Source organism: Coccinella septempunctata, chromosome 3 (genome assembly GCF_907165205.1).
Source record: "Coccinella septempunctata chromosome 3, icCocSept1.1, whole genome shotgun sequence".
NCBI classification, from domain to species: domain Eukaryota; kingdom Metazoa; phylum Arthropoda; class Insecta; order Coleoptera; family Coccinellidae; genus Coccinella; species Coccinella septempunctata.
Genome location: NC_058191.1, coordinates 24,173,573 through 24,192,240, shown reverse-complemented (window position 1 = coordinate 24,192,240; position 18,668 = coordinate 24,173,573). Strand labels below are relative to the sequence as shown.

The following is an 18,668-nucleotide window of genomic DNA, read 5'->3' as shown; positions in this document are numbered from 1 at the left end:
TAGAACAGAAAATTCTTCAACTTTACAGAGCGATCTGGATGTTGTCTCCAAATGGTGTGAGGATTGGCTGCTTCCGCTCAACTTAAATAAGTGTACTGTGCTACATATTGGAAAAAAGAACCCCAGAAAACCTTACATGTTGAGCGGAAGAGTCCTGCCTGCAACTAAACACCACGATGACTTGGGTCTGACGGTCTCGGACGATCTCTCTTGGTCGATGCACGTCCAGAAGATAGCACACAAGACGAGGAGGGTGGCTTACATGATTTCAAAGGCCTTCCATGGTTGTAGCCCCGACGTTTGCTGCAAAATCTATAAATCCTATGTAAGGCCTATTTTGGAATTTGCGGGACCAGTATGGTTTCCAAACCTCAAGGGTGATATGGACAAGCTGGAGAGGCTTCAAAGATCTTTTACTCGTCTTCCATATAGCCTAAATCGCCCCAGTTATGACGAACGTCTCAAGATATTTGGCTTGACTACTTTTAAGGATCGAAGGGAGAGGGGAGACCTGATTGTGACCTACAGATCTCTGCATGGCAAGTTTGGAACCGATATGTCCTCTCTGTTCCCTCTCAATACTGGCAACCTGAGAGGCCATTGCTTCAAGTTGCAGAAGGAGAATTTTAGGACAACCCCTAGTCAGTCTTTCTTGTCTAATCGAGTGTTCGATGCCTGGAACCGTTTGCCTTCGGAGATCGTTGGTGCTTCCTCAGTGAACGTTTTCAAGAACTCTTATGACTACTTCGTGGAGGTCCGGAGGACTTGAGATGTGTAGTGTGATATATGATTTCTGTCAATCGATTGTTTTTGTGATATTGTTGGAAGTGTGCTGTCAACTTTATTTTTTATAGAATGTCATTTAGAGCTACCTAAAGGCCTTGCCTCAGCTCCAATTTTTTGTTTAATAATAATAATAATAAATAAGCTAACACAATGGCGACCAAGACAGACAAAACGCAGTGTCGGTAGACCGTAACGAAGATGGTTGGATGACATTAAGGCTCGGGCGGGAAATGGATGCCATCGGGTGGCACAGGACAGATCGGAATGGAGTCATTTGAAGGAGGCCTACGTCCACGAGTGGATGAAGAATGGCTGAGGAAGAAGAAGAAGAATCTCCAGTCACTTTACCTGCCAAGTCTGCACGAGTCTTCCTCCCATTTTTTTCCATGCCAGTGCTGTTCCGTCTTTTATGGAGGACACTCTATTGGCTGAAGGGTCTTCCTTTGGTTTCTTCCACGATTCATTACCGTGAGCTCCTCCAGTAGTTTATATGAATGACGAAGGATAACTTTCCCTTGGAAATCGTCCTCAACCCTGTGCTATTCAGCCTTAGGCAGCTCCATCACTGGTTGGGAAACAATCTTAGTTTTCACCCCTCAACTTGGACATTATCGACATGGGAGACCGTACCAGAACTATGTTCAGCCGGCATAGCCTCAAGAACCATCACAGTACCTATACTTAAGCTCTCCTACCAATGTCGAAGTGTCGACCATTCATGGGAGGGTATTATGTCATCAGCATTGCCTATGCATTCGAAGCCAAGCTTTGTTAGCCTGTGAAGTAGTTCATCCACTACTAAACTTCATAGTATTGGGGATGTTACTCCTCTTTGAGGTATTCTGCGAGTGATAAACACATTGTCAAAAAGACAGAAGATAAAGGCAATTTTAGAATATGATATATCTCTGATTTTCCATTATAAATCTAGAACAAAAGAAGATATTAGGATTTGAGGGACGTCATATTGGAGGACTTACAAAGGCAAAATATTTTAGTCGGAACAGTCGCTATAGTTTGGAAGATAGTAGTGGTGAGCATCTAATTTGTCACCACCTTCTATAATTCGTATCCAAACACTTGTGTGATTTTGACACTTATTTAGGGGCCAATGGAAATTTTTGGAAAATTTGTTATAGTACGATTTGAAACGAAAATAAATAGCTTCTAGGGACTCGTCAATCATTTCTTCTCCATCAATCTACAAGAAAAGAGCTTCGAAAAAAAAAACAATTTAATAAAGGTTCTACACGTAAATAAGAAAAACAGAAGAAAGGTGTTTAAAAGTGCTACTAAAAATGGGGGATTCTTATTTTAGTCATTAAACATTTAAGACATAGCGTAGATAAAAACATACAATTTTTCAACAAACTAATGAAACAAGTATTTTCAGTAAGGTGTTGGTCCTTGTCCAACTTGAATGATTCTCTGACTCTGCATGATATGCTCAATGCTGAATAGAAGATGAGGCTTGGTATTACCCCCTATGAAAAAAAGCGCACTCCTTTGAAACTTCTAAACAAAATAACAAAAATGTATAAAATTTTACTTAATATGAGTTTAATAATTTCCTGTATCATACATAACTTTGGTACCTGCGGGTAGGGGAAGTTATGGCGCTTCAGAAAAATATGTTTTATGTTAAGTAAGAGAATTCAAGAAAATTACTCCCTTTGCAACTCCAAATGAAGGAATTTTTTCAATTCCTTTTTTTGGATAGTATCCTGAATAGATGCGCTATCGAATGTAATTTATGATTTTTGGGGCGCATGCATAGTTTTTTCTTTAAAGAAAGATGTAACTCAGATTTCTTGTTTCGCTTATTTTTTTCATAAGATTAACCCTACGTGGAGTGAAAAAAAAATGGTTACCTGAGTGCCAAAATAAGAAAAAACATGTCTGTTTCATCTATATTCCGAAATTGTATAACTCCCTGTTTTTCTAGCATTTAATACAGAATAAATTCCTATTACAAACAGTTGAGGTCTCAGTTTAATATAAACCTAGTTCTTAAAATGTTTAGCAACTCAAATGAGAAATACAAGCAGAATAAAGGAATCATTCATCAGAAGGTGTAGTGCATGCTTGCTCAAGGTGGCCACTGTGAACATCTTGTGTGAAATTTGATTTAATGAAACGATACTTATTTTAAAATTGTTGATATGCAAGCTGAATAAAGCAATCATACATAAGAAGTTGTAGAACATGTATTAGAGCTCATGGTGGCCACTTTAAACATCTTCTGTTAAACTTTATCAAAGCGATATTTTGAAATTGTTGTTTTCTTTCAGTATTAGGTAAACCCCACAGTTGTGAAATCAATATTTTTGAGTAAATTTCAAGTAATAAAGTAAATTTCAGCATTTTTGTAAATTGGAAAAAAGGTCTGGACTCAATGTAATAGAAATTTATTTAAAGCTTTTTTTCTTTTACGCAAGTGCTAAAATTCATTTCATTACTTGAAATTCACTTAAAAATATTAATTCCATAACTATATATGGGGTTTAATAATGAAAGAAAACGAGAGAAAATAACAAGTTTGAAACATCGTTTCATTGAATTAAGTTCTTCAAAAGGTGTTTAAAGTTGCCATCAGGAGCACTACTAGATGCTGTACACAGTCTACACCTTCATTCTGCTCGCTGAAAATTATAAAAAAGCTTTACCTACATTAAACTAGGCGTTGATCCATTGTAATTGGAAATTAATGCTGGAAATAGAGTGAGTTAGTCGTACCATTTCATAATCTCCGTGAAACAGGTATGTTTTCGAGTTAGATTTTTGTTTGAAAAAAAGTTTGCATGCGGCCCAAAAATCATTAATTACATTTGATAGCGCATTTATCCAGGAATACTAAAACAAATTGCAATAATTCCCTCATTTGTAGTCTTGCCACCTGAAAGAATGGCAAAGGGTGTTATTTTTTTTTTAATTTTCGAAAATGTCGAATATCTTGAAAACCGAGCAACTTTTTCTAGACATAAAACATATTTTTCCGAACCGCCCCAACGTCCTCTACCTTCAGGTACATATCACAATCCATTCATTACGCCACACCCTGTACCTTGACCCCTTATGCACTTAAATTCTTCGCATCCCTATGTTCATACCCTATTTGGCAAAAAAAACTAAAAAATATCCGGCGCCAGTTACGAATAGACTAAGCATGGTGCTTCATAGCACTGGTGAAAAATCCAACAACGCCGAAAAACGTCAAGGTTGTAGCTAGAATTTTTAAAAAAGGTGATTTCATAAAATGACGATATATCCATAAAAACGCAATGTGGTAAAAACCTCACGAGGTTTGACCAAACAAATCCACCCATGCAGCATAAAAAACTTTGTAGTGCCCTCTACTGTTGGCTGATACTTCGCTAAAAAACGAAAAATCTGGCTATATTTTACATTTATAATCTGTAGGTAGGTACATCAAAAAGGTATTGAAAAAATCATCACATTTATGATTATTTTGGTCATATTTTCGAATTAATCAGGTTACCTGAATTGTTTCAATCTTACACATTTTTTTCCGTGACAAAGAACTGAAAGACTGCAATATACTTCATGATGCTCATCATCAATTCAAATTATGTATTTCAATATTCTTAAGATATATAGAATGAAATGGGAAAACATGGGATTGGGAAGATATTTTATCATTTCTCATCGAAATCAGTTTTTATTTCATTAATGAATAACATAATATATCATCAGTCTTCCTGCTCAATTGCAAATCCACTCAATCAAGCCATTTCTTGTGTGAATTTCATATGTGAACCCCTTGCAACTTAGCATCATGTGAATTCATCTAATCATACAATCTCAAATAATATTTTAAGCAACTAGTTTTATTCTTGTTGAATAAACAAAGGAGAGTGTGTGATCCAATGTCCTTGTCTATGGTACGGGAGGTGGCTCGCATTGCTGACAATGACAATATTTTGAAAAATTGAAAGAAACTTCTGAAAGTTTCTTCAATTTTTCAAAATATTTATTCACCCTTGGAATCGACTACCTATCAAAAAAAAAAGAATAACCTGTATTTTGTTTTCACAGATCTTTAGGATTGTTAATTTTGAAAATAGATAAAGAACTACCTTGGTCTCTAAAAATAGAAGAAAATGTGACGCTTGGTGCAAACTCGAGTACTGTTTGGTGAAAATCCAAGACCTTTGCTCCGATATACTTTTCCTCGTTTTCGAGTAAAGGCCAATCAAAGAATCAAAGTTTTGTAATTCTAATAAATTCAGAAAATTTCTTTTTAACAAGAAATTTCTTCTCGATAGATGGCGCACCTAACGGAATATTACTTGTATCTCTTTGCCTCAAAATTATTTATTATTTTCTGTTTCATAATATGCAATCAGTTAATTTTTTCGAAATTTCTCACTTGTACACCCCTTTGCATGTACGAAACTCAATTCAAAAAGGGTAATATAAATATTAGAATTTTACAACGTATATGTAGATTCGAACCATTTGAAGAATCATCTTGAATAACCAAAGGAGACAAGATGAAATATTTATGTAGAAAATTATGTATAAACAAGAGAGTTTACATTGGCAAGGTTTCCCCATAGAACTATAAATATACAGAATTTGTATATTCTATAGAAGTACACAAAAGTGAAGACCTAGATCCAGCTCCCGTTGGCGCATGAGTCGGGAAATTTTGCGCACAAGAGGCTTAGAGGAGGCACGTCATGCGCATTAGTTCTCGCGGAATCCAGATGAAACCAAACATATTATACATGTAATAATTCTGTGTAATATATTTGGACAAAACCCACTAGATGATTCAGATATAACTTCGAGGATCAAATTATAGGTATAGAATTAGGTGGGTTCTCCCATAATGGATAGGCTGTTTAAACATTAGAACATAGATACATGGAATGGACATGAATGTCTTGCACTGAAGTGCTGCGAATGAATATTTTGAAGTACCCCATTTCTCTTCTATTAAATCTAACAGTGTCGTATTCCTTATTTTCAGTAATCTGGATAAATTGTCTTGGGAGTGGAATAAGTTCGAATGAGAGACGTTAAGTCATTCCTTCAAGCGACGTTTCGCAACTTTATTGTTGCTTCTTCAAAGCTCTACAAAGAAACATACAGATAAACATACACAAAAACAATGAAGAATATAACATCACAATACCTCGGAAGCGGAAAACGTCCGTCAATCCTTCATTCAAACTATGTGAAAATGGAAATTTCATTGGTAAACAATCACACAAGTCAACGCACTGCTATATGTCTGTGTATTTTATCATCGTATGACATATAGCAGTGCGTTGACTTGTGTGATTGTTTACCAATGAAATTTCCATTTTCACATAGTTTGAATGAAGGATTGACGGACGTTTTCCGCTTCCGAGGTATTGTGATGTTATATTCTTCATTGTTTTTGTGTATGTTTATCTGTATGTTTCTTTGTAGAGCTTTGAAGAAGCAACATTCAAACTATGTGAAAATGGTAATTTCATTGGTAAACAATCACACAAGTCAACGCACTGCTATATGTCTGTGTATTTTATCATCGTATGACATATAGCAGTGCGTTGACTTGTGTGATTGTTTACCAATGAAATTTCCATTTTCACATAGTTTGAATGTTGCTTCTTCAAAGCTCTACAAAGAAACATACAGATAAACATACACAAAAACAATGAAGAATATAACATCACAATACCTCGGAAGCGGAAAACGTCCGTCAATCCTTCATTCAAACTATGTGAAAATGGAAATTTCATTGGTAAACAATCACACAAGTCAACGCACTGCTATATGTCATACGATGATAAAATACACAGACATATAGCAGTGCGTTGACTTGTGTGATTGTTTACCAATGAAATTACCATTTTCACATAGTTTGAATGTTGCTTCTTCAAAGCTCTACAAAGAAACATACAGATAAACATACACAAAAACAATGAAGAATATAACATCACAATACCTCGGAAGCGGAAAACGTCCGTCAATCCTTCATTCAAACTATGTGAAAATGGAAATTTCATTGGTAAACAATCACACAAGTCAACGCACTGCTATATGTCATACGATGATAAAATACACAGACATATAGCAGTGCGTTGACTTGTGTGATTGTTTACCAATGAAATTTCCATTTTCACATAGTTTGAATGAAGGATTGACGGACGTTTTCCGCTTCCGAGGTATTGTGATGTTATATTCTTCATTGTTTTTGTGTATGTTTATCTGTATGTTTCTTTGTAGAGCTTTGAAGAAGCAACAATAAAGTTGCGAAACGTCGCTTGAAGGAATGACTTAACGTCTCTCATTCGAACTTATTCCACTCCCAAGACAATTTATCCAGATTTTGAAGTACAGACATTCGATATTTCTCTGTCTAGCGAAATACTAAGACAGTGGCGTTATATTGAAAAATTCAGATACTTCCTATCTAGTCGTACCTACTGAAAATTGATGTGACAATGATGTCCGAGTCAACTGTCTCAATTGTGATTGGCGACACTAAGCAACTATTACACTCCTGTCTTCGGAACGTTTATTTTCCATTCCATGTATCTATGTTCTAAGGTTTAAACAGTTCTTGCATAAATGCTTACACTGTTAGTACATGCAATTGGAAGTGGATGTGTGTTGTTGAAAATTGAGTCTATACAGGGCGTTTCATTGGTAAATGAACATACAGTAACCTCAGCTAGAGCTACCCCAGGCGAGTCAAAAAAAAAACAACATATTAGATAGGTCTAATCAATTCTATAACCAAGATACAGGGTGCTTCATGTATTCACCTAAAATTTCAATTTCTCATAACTTTTGAACCAACCAGTATATATTGTGTCGGTTGATAGTTGAAATATATGATTCACTTGCACTGGTCGATAGATTCACATTTAAATTTCCAAAAAATTCCAGGTCCGTAATTGAAAAAATATGGGACATCTTCCAAGCTTGGATTCAACACCCTGTGTATCAAAATTTTTCGATTTGATGGAGATATTTGAAAAGAGCAGAAAATTTTCAATGAGATTCAGTTGATTTCATTGTCCACACGTCATTTTGCTCAAAGGAAACTACAGGGAAAGCGAAGTGAGAAATGATTTCTTTGCTTATTTCGGTTACAAATCGTTCTAAGACCTGTGTAGGTGAATCATATATTTTAAATATCAACCGACTATACTGGTTGGTTCAAAAGTTATAAGAAATTCAAATTTTAGGTGAATACATATGAAGCACCCTGTATCTCGGATATGGAATTGATTAGACCTATCTAATATGAATTTTTTGGACTAGAGTAGCTCTAGCTCAGGTTACCGCATGTTCAGTTTCCAATGAAACACCCTGTATATTGACAGTAGACTAACAGCAGACTCAACGTCTGGTATCGTTTAGGGGATATTGAATATTCTCCTACTTTCACTTTGGTTGCTATATTGTTGTTTGTGAATTTTCACTGATAATGATTTGTTCTAATTTATTTTAGTTTAAAGTTAGCTTTCTGTTTACTTTTAAATTTCTGGATTTTTAACAAATGGTTTCCCAACAACGAGTTCGATACTTGTGCGACAAATGAGTGGGAGTTTATCACTGTGCTCATAGCAAAAATTGCATTGTTTTGTTCGAATATACTGGGATGTCATGTCAAAAGACATTAAAAAGGATTGGTCCGAATGCGGAACTCCAGAAACAGTGTTTTTATTTTCGGAAAAGTGTGTTTCTTTACTTTTACTACTGTGAATGTTTTTTCTGTTAGATACGATATCTTGATTAATGCTCCGGGTATTTGGGTTTCACCAGTTTGTACTAGTAAGCCCATAGTTCAACTTTTTGGGTAGATCCACCTTCACGAATTGCCTTTTCCTTCGGTTCTACGGTATATAGATAATATGCCTTTAATTCAAACTTTATCGAACACCAAATTGGTATAGGGAGTCATTCATTATTTTAGTGATTCATTGACTCGGTCCAGGAAAATATTCTTTATTAACCATAGATTTGAAACGGGTTTCCGTACTAGTAGAGGCTTGTAATAATTACCTCTATTCTGCAAATGACGATCTGTATGTACCTACTCAGATTATCTGGTTCACCGTACGTTCGTGTTGTATCTACGGTTTACTGTATTCTCAATTTAACGAATGCATAAGATTCTTATTGAGCGTACTTTAATGACTTTTAAATGGACATGAAATCATGATGAACATATGGTATCTCTTTTCTCTCGTGAAAACGGACGTTGGCTTTCGACCATTTGCTTTATTCGGACAATTTTTTACAGAATTGCGAGGAATTTATCGATAAATTGTTTTCTGATGGATGTTTTAGTTTAGAGGCAGTAACTAGGTCGTGAGGAAAATGATTCCTCGTTCCTCGTGCGCGAGCCATCAAGAAAAGCCATCGAAAAAAAATTTTTTCACGTATTAAGTAAGAAAATGTATAAGTGTCTGGTATTTCATTTCCTGAGATCATAATTCTAGATTTTTCACAGGATATAGGAAACGTGGATGGTCCAAAAACTAAACTTTTTAGTTCCTATATCCTGTGAAAAATCTAGAAAAATGTATAAGTATAGTTGCTAAGTTTGATATCGTCCGTCGCCATTTCCTCTTGTTTTGTTTCAACCTTCAGTAAACAGGATGAGTCTTTGACTTGTACATATATTTTACTAGAAAATTTCCCCAGCACCAGCACTGATAAAAACACAAGATTCGTTTTCAATATTATAGCCAAAGATTATATTAATTTCCATAATTTTTCATATTATTGTTGAAGTGCCCTCTAGAATGAATCTTTTTTTATATCATATAAAAGTATTACATAATAGATCTCCTATGGAACAAATATTTGCATGATCCATATTTGAACTATTCATGTTCTCTTCAAACAGGGGAAATTATTATGTTCCTTGTTAGAGGTGGACATAGGAGCATAGTTGCTATATAACTGTTATATATTTGAGCTCTGAATACTATATTTAGGTAACAAACAAAGAACATTTGATATCTTTTTACAATATACCTCTGCTATGTAATCATTGAACTAAAGAAAGTTCTTTAGTTCAATGTATGTAATGCGGTCTAGTGTAGCCATTAAAATTCTCTCGAAGATTATGGTTAATGGTTCGGTTCCACTCTTAGAAAAGCTATTACCTGAATCCCAGTGTGGCTTTCGACTCAATCGAGATACTGTAGACCTAATTCTCACACAGCGACAGCTGCAAGAGGAGGATCGTGAACTACAATCAAGGATCTATACAGCCTATATCGATTCAAGTAGGGCTTTCGACTCGGTGAATCGGATAGCGCTATGGAAAATCATGGGACGCCTTGGAGTACCCGAAAAATTCTTAGCAGTGTGTAAAAGCTTTCATACCAACAACACCGCTAGAATACAGCATAATGGCTCCACAACCGACCATTTCTTAACTAACTCTGGAATAAAACAAGGTTGCGTGTTAGCGCCTTTACTGTTCAATATTTTCGGCATAGCTATCTCGATAACTGCTAACATGAGTGTGTCTGTAAGAGGTGTTGGAATAAGATTCAGATTTGATGGAGGCCTATTCAATCTGAAGCGCCTCAGAGCAAAAACCCGTACCAAGTTTATAACGGAACTTCAATTTGCAAACGACTGCGCACTTATCGCTAGCCCAGAGGATATACAGATAATGTTGGACATCTATAAACATATATACGAAGCTTTAGGCCTTAGACACCATATTGATAAAACCAAAATCCTGGTAAGTCCGCCAGATAGCCATCAAACAGATATCAGCCTGGAGGATGAAACTCTAGAACAGGTCGAGCAGTTCAAATATGTACTTGGGAAACTCCATAAATACTAAGGCTAACCTGGACACGGAAATACACAACCGTATCAATTCGGCATTACGGGCATTCTGGAAGCTAAAGGGCAGAGTGTTTAAAAATCACGACCTCAATCCGAAGACCAAGACAGCTGCCTACAAAGCAGTGGTCCTCCCAACGCTTCTTTACGGAAGCGAAAGCTGAACGCCCTAGAGGCGACACATTAAACATCTTGAACAAACGCAACAACGTCATCTAAGACATCAGATGGTTCCATAAAGTTTCAAATGCAGAAGACCTGCAGCGCGCGAGTTGTATAACAATTGAGACTCAAGTAACGAGGGACTCAGATGGAGCGGCCACATTCTGAGGATGCAAGACACAAAACACCCCAAAATAGGTTTGTCTGGCGAATTCACTGAGAGAGCTCGGAAACCAGGAGGCCAGTATAAGCGGTTTAAGGATATACTGCATCAATCCCTAAAATCAGTTGGTGCCAATCATAACTGGGAATAACAAGCGTTAGATAGATCACAGTAGAGGTCTTTGGTCCACAGTTATAATGGAGACTCGAGAAGAATGCAGCGGCAGCCAGATCTTGTTGGTGACTATCCATGCCTGGAGTGTGGAAGGATCTGTAGGTCACGGTCGGGTCTTTCTAGTCACAGAAGGGCACACAGTCGCAAGTAGCCCTAAGAAATTATAAGTTTGATCGCACCGACAGTTTTGTTTTTGAGTCTTTTTGTAGATTTATACTCGGTAACGGATAAAGCAATGATGATGATGATGATGAATGAATGATGTAATGCGAAAATTTTTGGTATTTCGTTTTACAAATACATGCGAGGAAGTATTTTTCAATTTCTATTGCAATTGAAGGAAACCATGTATTTTTCCCAGATCTAACCACCGGGAAGGGTGGTAAATTAAAAGCACTCTTGTGTTCTGTGTCACTTTTGCTTCTGATGATATACCTTTCACCTTTGTAATTTTTAACGAAATATATTCATGTTCAAAGAATTACGAGGCAATAACCTTCATTTACTGGACTATAACTGGTTCTGGATGAAACAATCTGAACCGCGTTAGTGCATTCTTCGGCAAGTGCATCCTATATTTCGTTAGCTCTGAAGCCTGCCTGAGTGTCCAAGTGCGTAAATGAAAGCCCGTCTGTTGCATTCTCCAAATTTATAGAGGCTATGCTTAGTTTATTTGTTAACAGAAAGGGTATCTACCTTGGAAGATTATGAACGATTATTATCGAGATATTTTCCACTGTTCTCAGGAGGATGACGATTTGCTGATTATGCTGTGAAGGAAACATTGATTCATTTTTCGAATACCAAGTTCGCCATCAATGCACAGATGATAGACCGTTGCCTAATAATCATAACAATTGAGTTATCGTATACTTTTCTACACCTCTATGCCATAATTTCATCAATTACGTAAAAGTTGCAGAGTCTGTCTAACTATCCGTGAAATAATTCACTTTCAAACCGATCCACAAATATTCATGAAAATTCCTATCGGAAATTATCATCGTGTCCATAGTCTGGGAATAATAATTTCCTCTGCACCGTCGAATCGGACAAGTGTACAGCCTGGGCTCGCCTTCGAACATTCTAGTCCTGGCCGGTAACCTTCGGAGTCTCCTTAACGGTGTTACCGAACAAGAACCGACTGACCGCTAATTAATAGATCAACAGGTACTTCAGGTATTCCTGCCGTACGACCGCCAGCCAACTCCGATTTCTACTTTTCCACGTCTGAATTCTGTTACTCGACCTGTTCGGCAGCCAGTCTCCGATCGGTGTTTCGTTTCGACGCGAGGATCTCTGTGTTCTTCATATTCGGTGATCTGTCCGATTTCCGTGGCTCGCAGATGTCGTTTGTGATTTAATTTAATAGATTTGCCTGTTGCTATTGGAAACCAGTTTGTGTTGATTATGGAAAAGGATTTCTGAAGGTAATGTTATGCATTTGGTTCGTTTCCTCTCAAAAGGACCAATATTGGTTCATATCCATTCAGAGTTTCTGTTGATCAAAACATATGAGCTTCGGAAGAAGTTTTTATCTTGAATTATCCAATAAGACTCTCGGCTCCAGGTTCCTGCCCATGCATATGGTACCGAAATAGTCGATGCTTAATTTTACTGAAATCTGTTTTAGATTATGACCTCTTCAGTATTTTTTATAGGACCATGAATAACATCCAAGCATGTCAGTTACTTCAAATTCACTAAAAAATTTATGAATTGAAAAGACTTCAAACTCTTCGTCACCCCGAAAAAATTTGATATTATTTATTATTCTCTGAATTTCACAATTTTCCAAAAAATATTTCACAAGGTACAGGGTGGCCCGTTTAAAATTCCATATCCCCTTGGATCTGAGAAATTGTAATACATAGCTACGAAAAATAGTTTCACATAAAAGTTGTTCATGTTCTTTCGAACTTTATTACTTTTTTGATAAAAAAAATAAAAAAAATCAATTACAGACAGGGTGGTAACAAAAAGTTACCTTTTGTTAAATGGAACATCCTCTATGTTATTAGATATTTGCATAGTACTTGAAAAGACATTTTCAAAAACATAAGTCAAAGAGGGTCTACGATTTTTTGTTTTTGACTTATAAGCATTTATCTGTCAAAAAGTGTCCAACTTCAAAGGCCTACGTGGTGTCGAAAAATTTTTAATTTAGTCTTCTTCTCATTAATACTTTAAAACTTTGAAATTTATCAGCAAGTAATCAGTGTTGCCAACATTTGAAATTTTGTAGTTTTTCTCAATTTCTTTAAATGGAACTCCCTATATATTAATACATTTTCGCATAAAGATTCCTAACAGCTATTTGATGATGGAGCATATCATGGTTCTCCTGGTCGTAGCTTAAGAGTTACAAGGAATTTACTTCGGTGAATCTAGAATATTGGTATAATTCAGTTATGAATGAGTAAAATCGTATCCACAGCAACATAAAAAAAATGTGTCAAAGCTAGAAATGTCAACTCTAGATTATGAAGATAATTATTGTTGCTATATAGCAACGCTTTCTATATAAATATCCACTAATAAGAATCAAGTTACATTTTTTTCAACATAAATTGATAAGTAACTCTTAAATTAAGACTAGGAGATATTATACATTATCGAATATTGAGAAAAACAACAATTTTCAAATGTTGGCAACACTGTAGTATTAAAAATTTGCCCATATGTCCAAAACAAAAAACACAGACCACCTTTGACTCATATTTTGGTAAAGACTATCTGGCATGACGTAAGAAACTATAAATTTGAGAGTTTTTTCATTGTATTAGGTATCGATTGCAAGGTTTGAAAGTTCGACAAGTGGCACAGGCAGACACTCCCCTTAATTTTAAAGCTTCCTTTAGTCCTACTAAAATAACAGTAAAAAAACTTTAAGCTTAAAGGTCCTTGAAATCTGAATATTAAACTGGCCGTTATAGGAAAGTGAATGTATGTATATGGAACGTTGGGAAGAAGGGAAAAATACAGGAGGTGAGACTTTTTTTCAACAGAAAGTAGAACTGGTCAAAATGAAGCGTTTCACAAAAAATCACTTATACAAAACTTTCAAAATGACAAAGTTGAAAAAAAAATTCAAAATTTCTGAAATAGATCCTTATACGACCCTAGACCGTTTGTTAGCTGAATTATCGCAAAGCAGTGGGAAAAACTTATCTCCTGATTCGATCATGTGGTTTCGTTTAGGATATTGGCTCGTCCGATATTTACGTGGCAATGAAAATGGAAACTTAGGATTGCTGCATTGTTCTCATAATTTTTTAGTAACTCACACGATTTTATGAAATGGCTCATTTCGATACCAATTAACAGAAGAGACTACACAAGTGTAAAAAATAGAATAATACTTCAAAATCTCACCAATATAATTCGTCTAAATTATTCACGAATTTTGTCACAATGGGCATTACAATCTTCTTGTTCGAACATTCCAGCATCGTGTAAAAATGGGATGAAATGGGGAAACATAGCACTTTTTCAACATAACTAACATAAGCACTTTCAAGAAACATCCTCGATTTTCTACATTTTTTTTCACCCTAAATTGCACGATACAACAATTATTATTCTCTCCAAAATGACTTGATGCATCTAATCTGATGAACTTGGTACTGAACCATTTATTGAACAGCCATATGTTTATGTTTTGTTTCGTTTTTGATATGTTGGAGTCAACTTCCATACTCCCGTACTTGAAATTCAATGAAATTTTGTCGAACTTCTTGGGGTTGTATCTCAGCCATCTTGGATATTCTCGAGGATATTCTATATAGACAATTTTTGGTTAAACGACTTATTTTGATGAGTTCTACCTTGTGTCAAAAAGAAAGCCTCACCTTTGAAAACACCCTGTATATTATGCTGCAGCCAGAAGTTGAGTTTTATTGGGGGACAAATTTGAAATAATAAAATGCGCCGCATTCTCTTATACCCAAATGCAAAATGTAATATTTCAGAGGAGAACTCGACAATCTGTTTCAAATTTACTTGAATGAAATTCTATGAATGATGGATAGAGGTAGATTTTGAGTTACGGACATAAATTTTTCACGAATCATTGTCGATTCCTGAAAATCAGAATTTCGTCACTTAATATAATTTGTACTGCTTCAATGTTAAGCTCTCACCTTTATACACCATGACGAGAAAAGTATCAAGAAGTGATTTCGACAGTATTAGAATATGAAATATTCGTAGTTTTTTTAATTTGCTCCTAGATTTAAGGTTAAATAGTCATGGGTGACTTATTTCAATTTTTAATCCATCTACGTGAGACAATCAGCCATATTGCTTTTTTTTCTGATTTATATTCAGCTGAAATAAGAATACAATCGATCAGTTGCAGACTTTCCATTTTTGATTGAAACTCTCCGATAAGTTACCTACTTTCTTTCCATTCTAACTATTCGCACTGTCCGTGATATCAATATTGATTGGACTGTACATTTCTTCTGGACGCAAAATTACCGTTCATACATATAACGTTTGTTCGATTCAAGTAAAAAGCAAGGTCAAAATTTGCATTATACCTGAACAACTATCAGAATCAAGCAGTTTAAATTAAGCAGCAAGTGATCAATTCATGTAGTTCTTGTTTGCGTTGTTGGATGATATTTTAGTGCAGAATTGATTTGACTTGCGATAGAGAATAACCTTATAATTGATCGATTGGCTTCAAAAAAAAACTTTGAATTAATTACATTCACTTAATTCGAGTGAGGTTCTAAAAATAATTTTTGATAAATTGAATGATATTTTATGCATTTACATAAAAGCAATGGGTTGGCCTTGGAAATTTGAAACATCCCATTCTGTCAATACATTTTTGGGTTTTAAATCAGCGCTATGTTGTCCATTTCTACATTGAGGATTGAGGTCTCAGTAATTTCGTATATCTCACAATGTTAATTTACTTCGTTTAATTAATAAATAAAATCGCAATTTTTATATCAATGTAAAAGAAGCCTCAGTATTAAAAACTCATTCTGTAAACAAATATGTAATCAGTACACTCATCACGGGGAGAGAGAGTTATTTTACTTATGGTTTTTCCATAAGCTCTTGTATCATATGCCGAATTTTATGGTACCACGTTACACTAACCCCTCATACATATGAATATATGTATATGTTTAGCAAATTATAGTTTTTTCGCAGCCTTTTCTTGAAACAAAATCCTCAAGTGCCACTGTTTTCTTGGGTGAAAATTACTTGTCATCTTCTTCACTCAATATTTTTATGATTGTAGCTGAAATATAAGCCGATTCATTCAGATGAAAGATAATATTAACGGTATATGTTCGATATACTGTCTGTCGGTTTCGAAATATCGAGGTTACTATTAGAATGCGCAGATTTCATTTCAAAATAGCATTTCCTCTTTTTTTTGCCTTTTGTCCAGTACTTTCGGTATTTTTGCAACATAAAAATAGAAGTTGTTAGATAAATGGTTGTGGCAACTTCGTTTTGACATTAACGACATTTCTTGTGGGAAATCCTTATTCCAGTTACCAACTGACTCATTTTATGAAATTGAATGTAGGAATAAATATTTTTACAGTAGATTCTTGAGATCAAAAGAAACATTTTTTTCCTTTACCATGTTTTCCGATTTGGTTCTGATGAAAAGATATATAGCCATTTTAAATTTGCATAATGAGCTCTGCCACCCCTGGATAAACAAAATCATCTTCAGAATAACTAGATGATTCTGTGACATTACACATCTATAGATCTTTTAAATAGAGTTGTAGGTATTCAGCCAAAGTATCCCATTTTTCAAATTTTATACATACCTACTTTTTAATTTTTGAACATCAAATAACATACTCGAAAACGGCGCATTATACGAGAAAGCATGAAGAATACTTTTATTTTACAAAACGTTAAAATTTTCATTAGATAGCGTTCGACGTAGCTTCAAGATTTAGAATCTTTGAATTTTTGGTATTTTAATGGTACGTAATGGTCATAATGACAAAACTGGAAGACGAGCGTGATATCTTGTTTCCGAAAAAGATTAATTGAATGAACGGAAAACTATATTCCGCAATTCATTTCATTCGATAAAAACGTTTGTGAGATAAAACTACAAATAAATTTCTTATGGTTTTTCAACAACCTGTATATTTCAAACCGAGCCGATTCGAAAAAAATTGTAAAGGAAAAAAGTGATTTTTTTACCTCAAGAATCTAATGTTAAATGGTGTAGTAACCAATAGTAATGATAATCCCGATAATCATAAATGCTAAAAGCCTATAATATAACTTTTTTGTGATTATCATTCAGATTTGATAAAACTTTGGTTTCGGATTCAACGGGAATATAGAAATTTTTTTATTTCAGTTTTCATATAACTTTAGACGGTGATATCACCGAGGGGTTAATAGCATTCGATCGAAATTTCATGAATATTAAAACAGATCCCATCCGTAATTCGTTGTGAATTTAAGGCAGGCACAAAATCTACTGAAAATCTACCGCAAAAAATTGACTACTGAATTCTGCGCTGAATTGTCGAAAATCTTCCAAAAAAGAAATCTACTAAATGTGGTAACGCTGAACATAAGGTGCCTGAGAAGGGATTTTCGTGGAGATATTATTGATGATGGTCAATTAACAATTCAAATATAATATTGAATCGATGTGTCCGATAGTTACTGAAAATCCAGAATTGAACTGAAAACAGATTACATATTTGATTTTCACAAAAAAGAGTTTTTAAAAAACGACACGTGTAGAGGTTGTGTTTACGATTGTGTGTCGATTCAGTTTAATAAACCGTTATATCCAATGACTGAACGCATTATTCACCTGTTCTCAAGAAAGTGCGCCATCTTGAATATTTTGTAGGCGATTTTATGTGGAATGATTAATTCTCCAGAGTTACTAGATTCTGTCAAAAAAGATCCACATTTGTAAACAGCCTGTATAGATTAAAAATTCAGTAATACACTGCGCAAAAAAATTAACGCACATTATTGAAATCTCGAATTTATTCTACAACTGAAGGTGTTCTCAATGATAATTATTTTTATCACAATCATGCATGCATGTGTTATCCACTTTCAACGGTTTTCTTCAATACAGATGTTTTTTCCCAGCAGGGATAAAAAAATGATCTTATCACTCTTATCAGATTTTGAACGTATTGGCTCCATTCTAAAATCAGTTGTTCTCGATCAATTCTAGTGATCAATAGTTTTTCTTTCGTTTGATTTTCTACAGTCGATCGCTATGCAACGCGAAACACGCAATTTGACCCAAGAGGAATGTGCCCAAGCGGTAGTTTTGCGAGAAGAAGGGTGGAGATACACAAGAATTGCAGAAAGGTTTGGAGTTTCCCATACAAGTGTGTCGAGAATGTTGCAGCGATTCAGGGAGACAGGTATGAATGTCCGAAGACCAGGACAGGGTATAGACCACGGGTAACAACTGCCATTCAAGAACTTGAGAGTTTCTTCGTTGAGACAACGGTTTGCAACCGCTCACCTCCTTCAAATTCAGCTTGAGCAAACTCATGAGGTG

At 35.2% G+C, this 18,668-nt stretch overlaps 1 protein-coding gene across 1 annotated transcript in view; it reads left to right on the top strand.

Annotated features, from left to right (window-relative positions):
* The first annotated feature begins 12,300 nt into the window (after positions 1 to 12,300).
* The window catches only part of LOC123309044 (glutaredoxin domain-containing cysteine-rich protein CG31559-like), a 64,608-nt gene continuing 58,240 nt past the window's right edge, over positions 12,301 to 18,668 (top strand). Inside the window, exon 1 of the mRNA XM_044891888.1 lies at positions 12,301 to 12,555. The gene's annotated coding sequence lies outside the window, so the exon portion shown is untranslated. The remainder of the gene's footprint in view (positions 12,556 to 18,668) is intronic.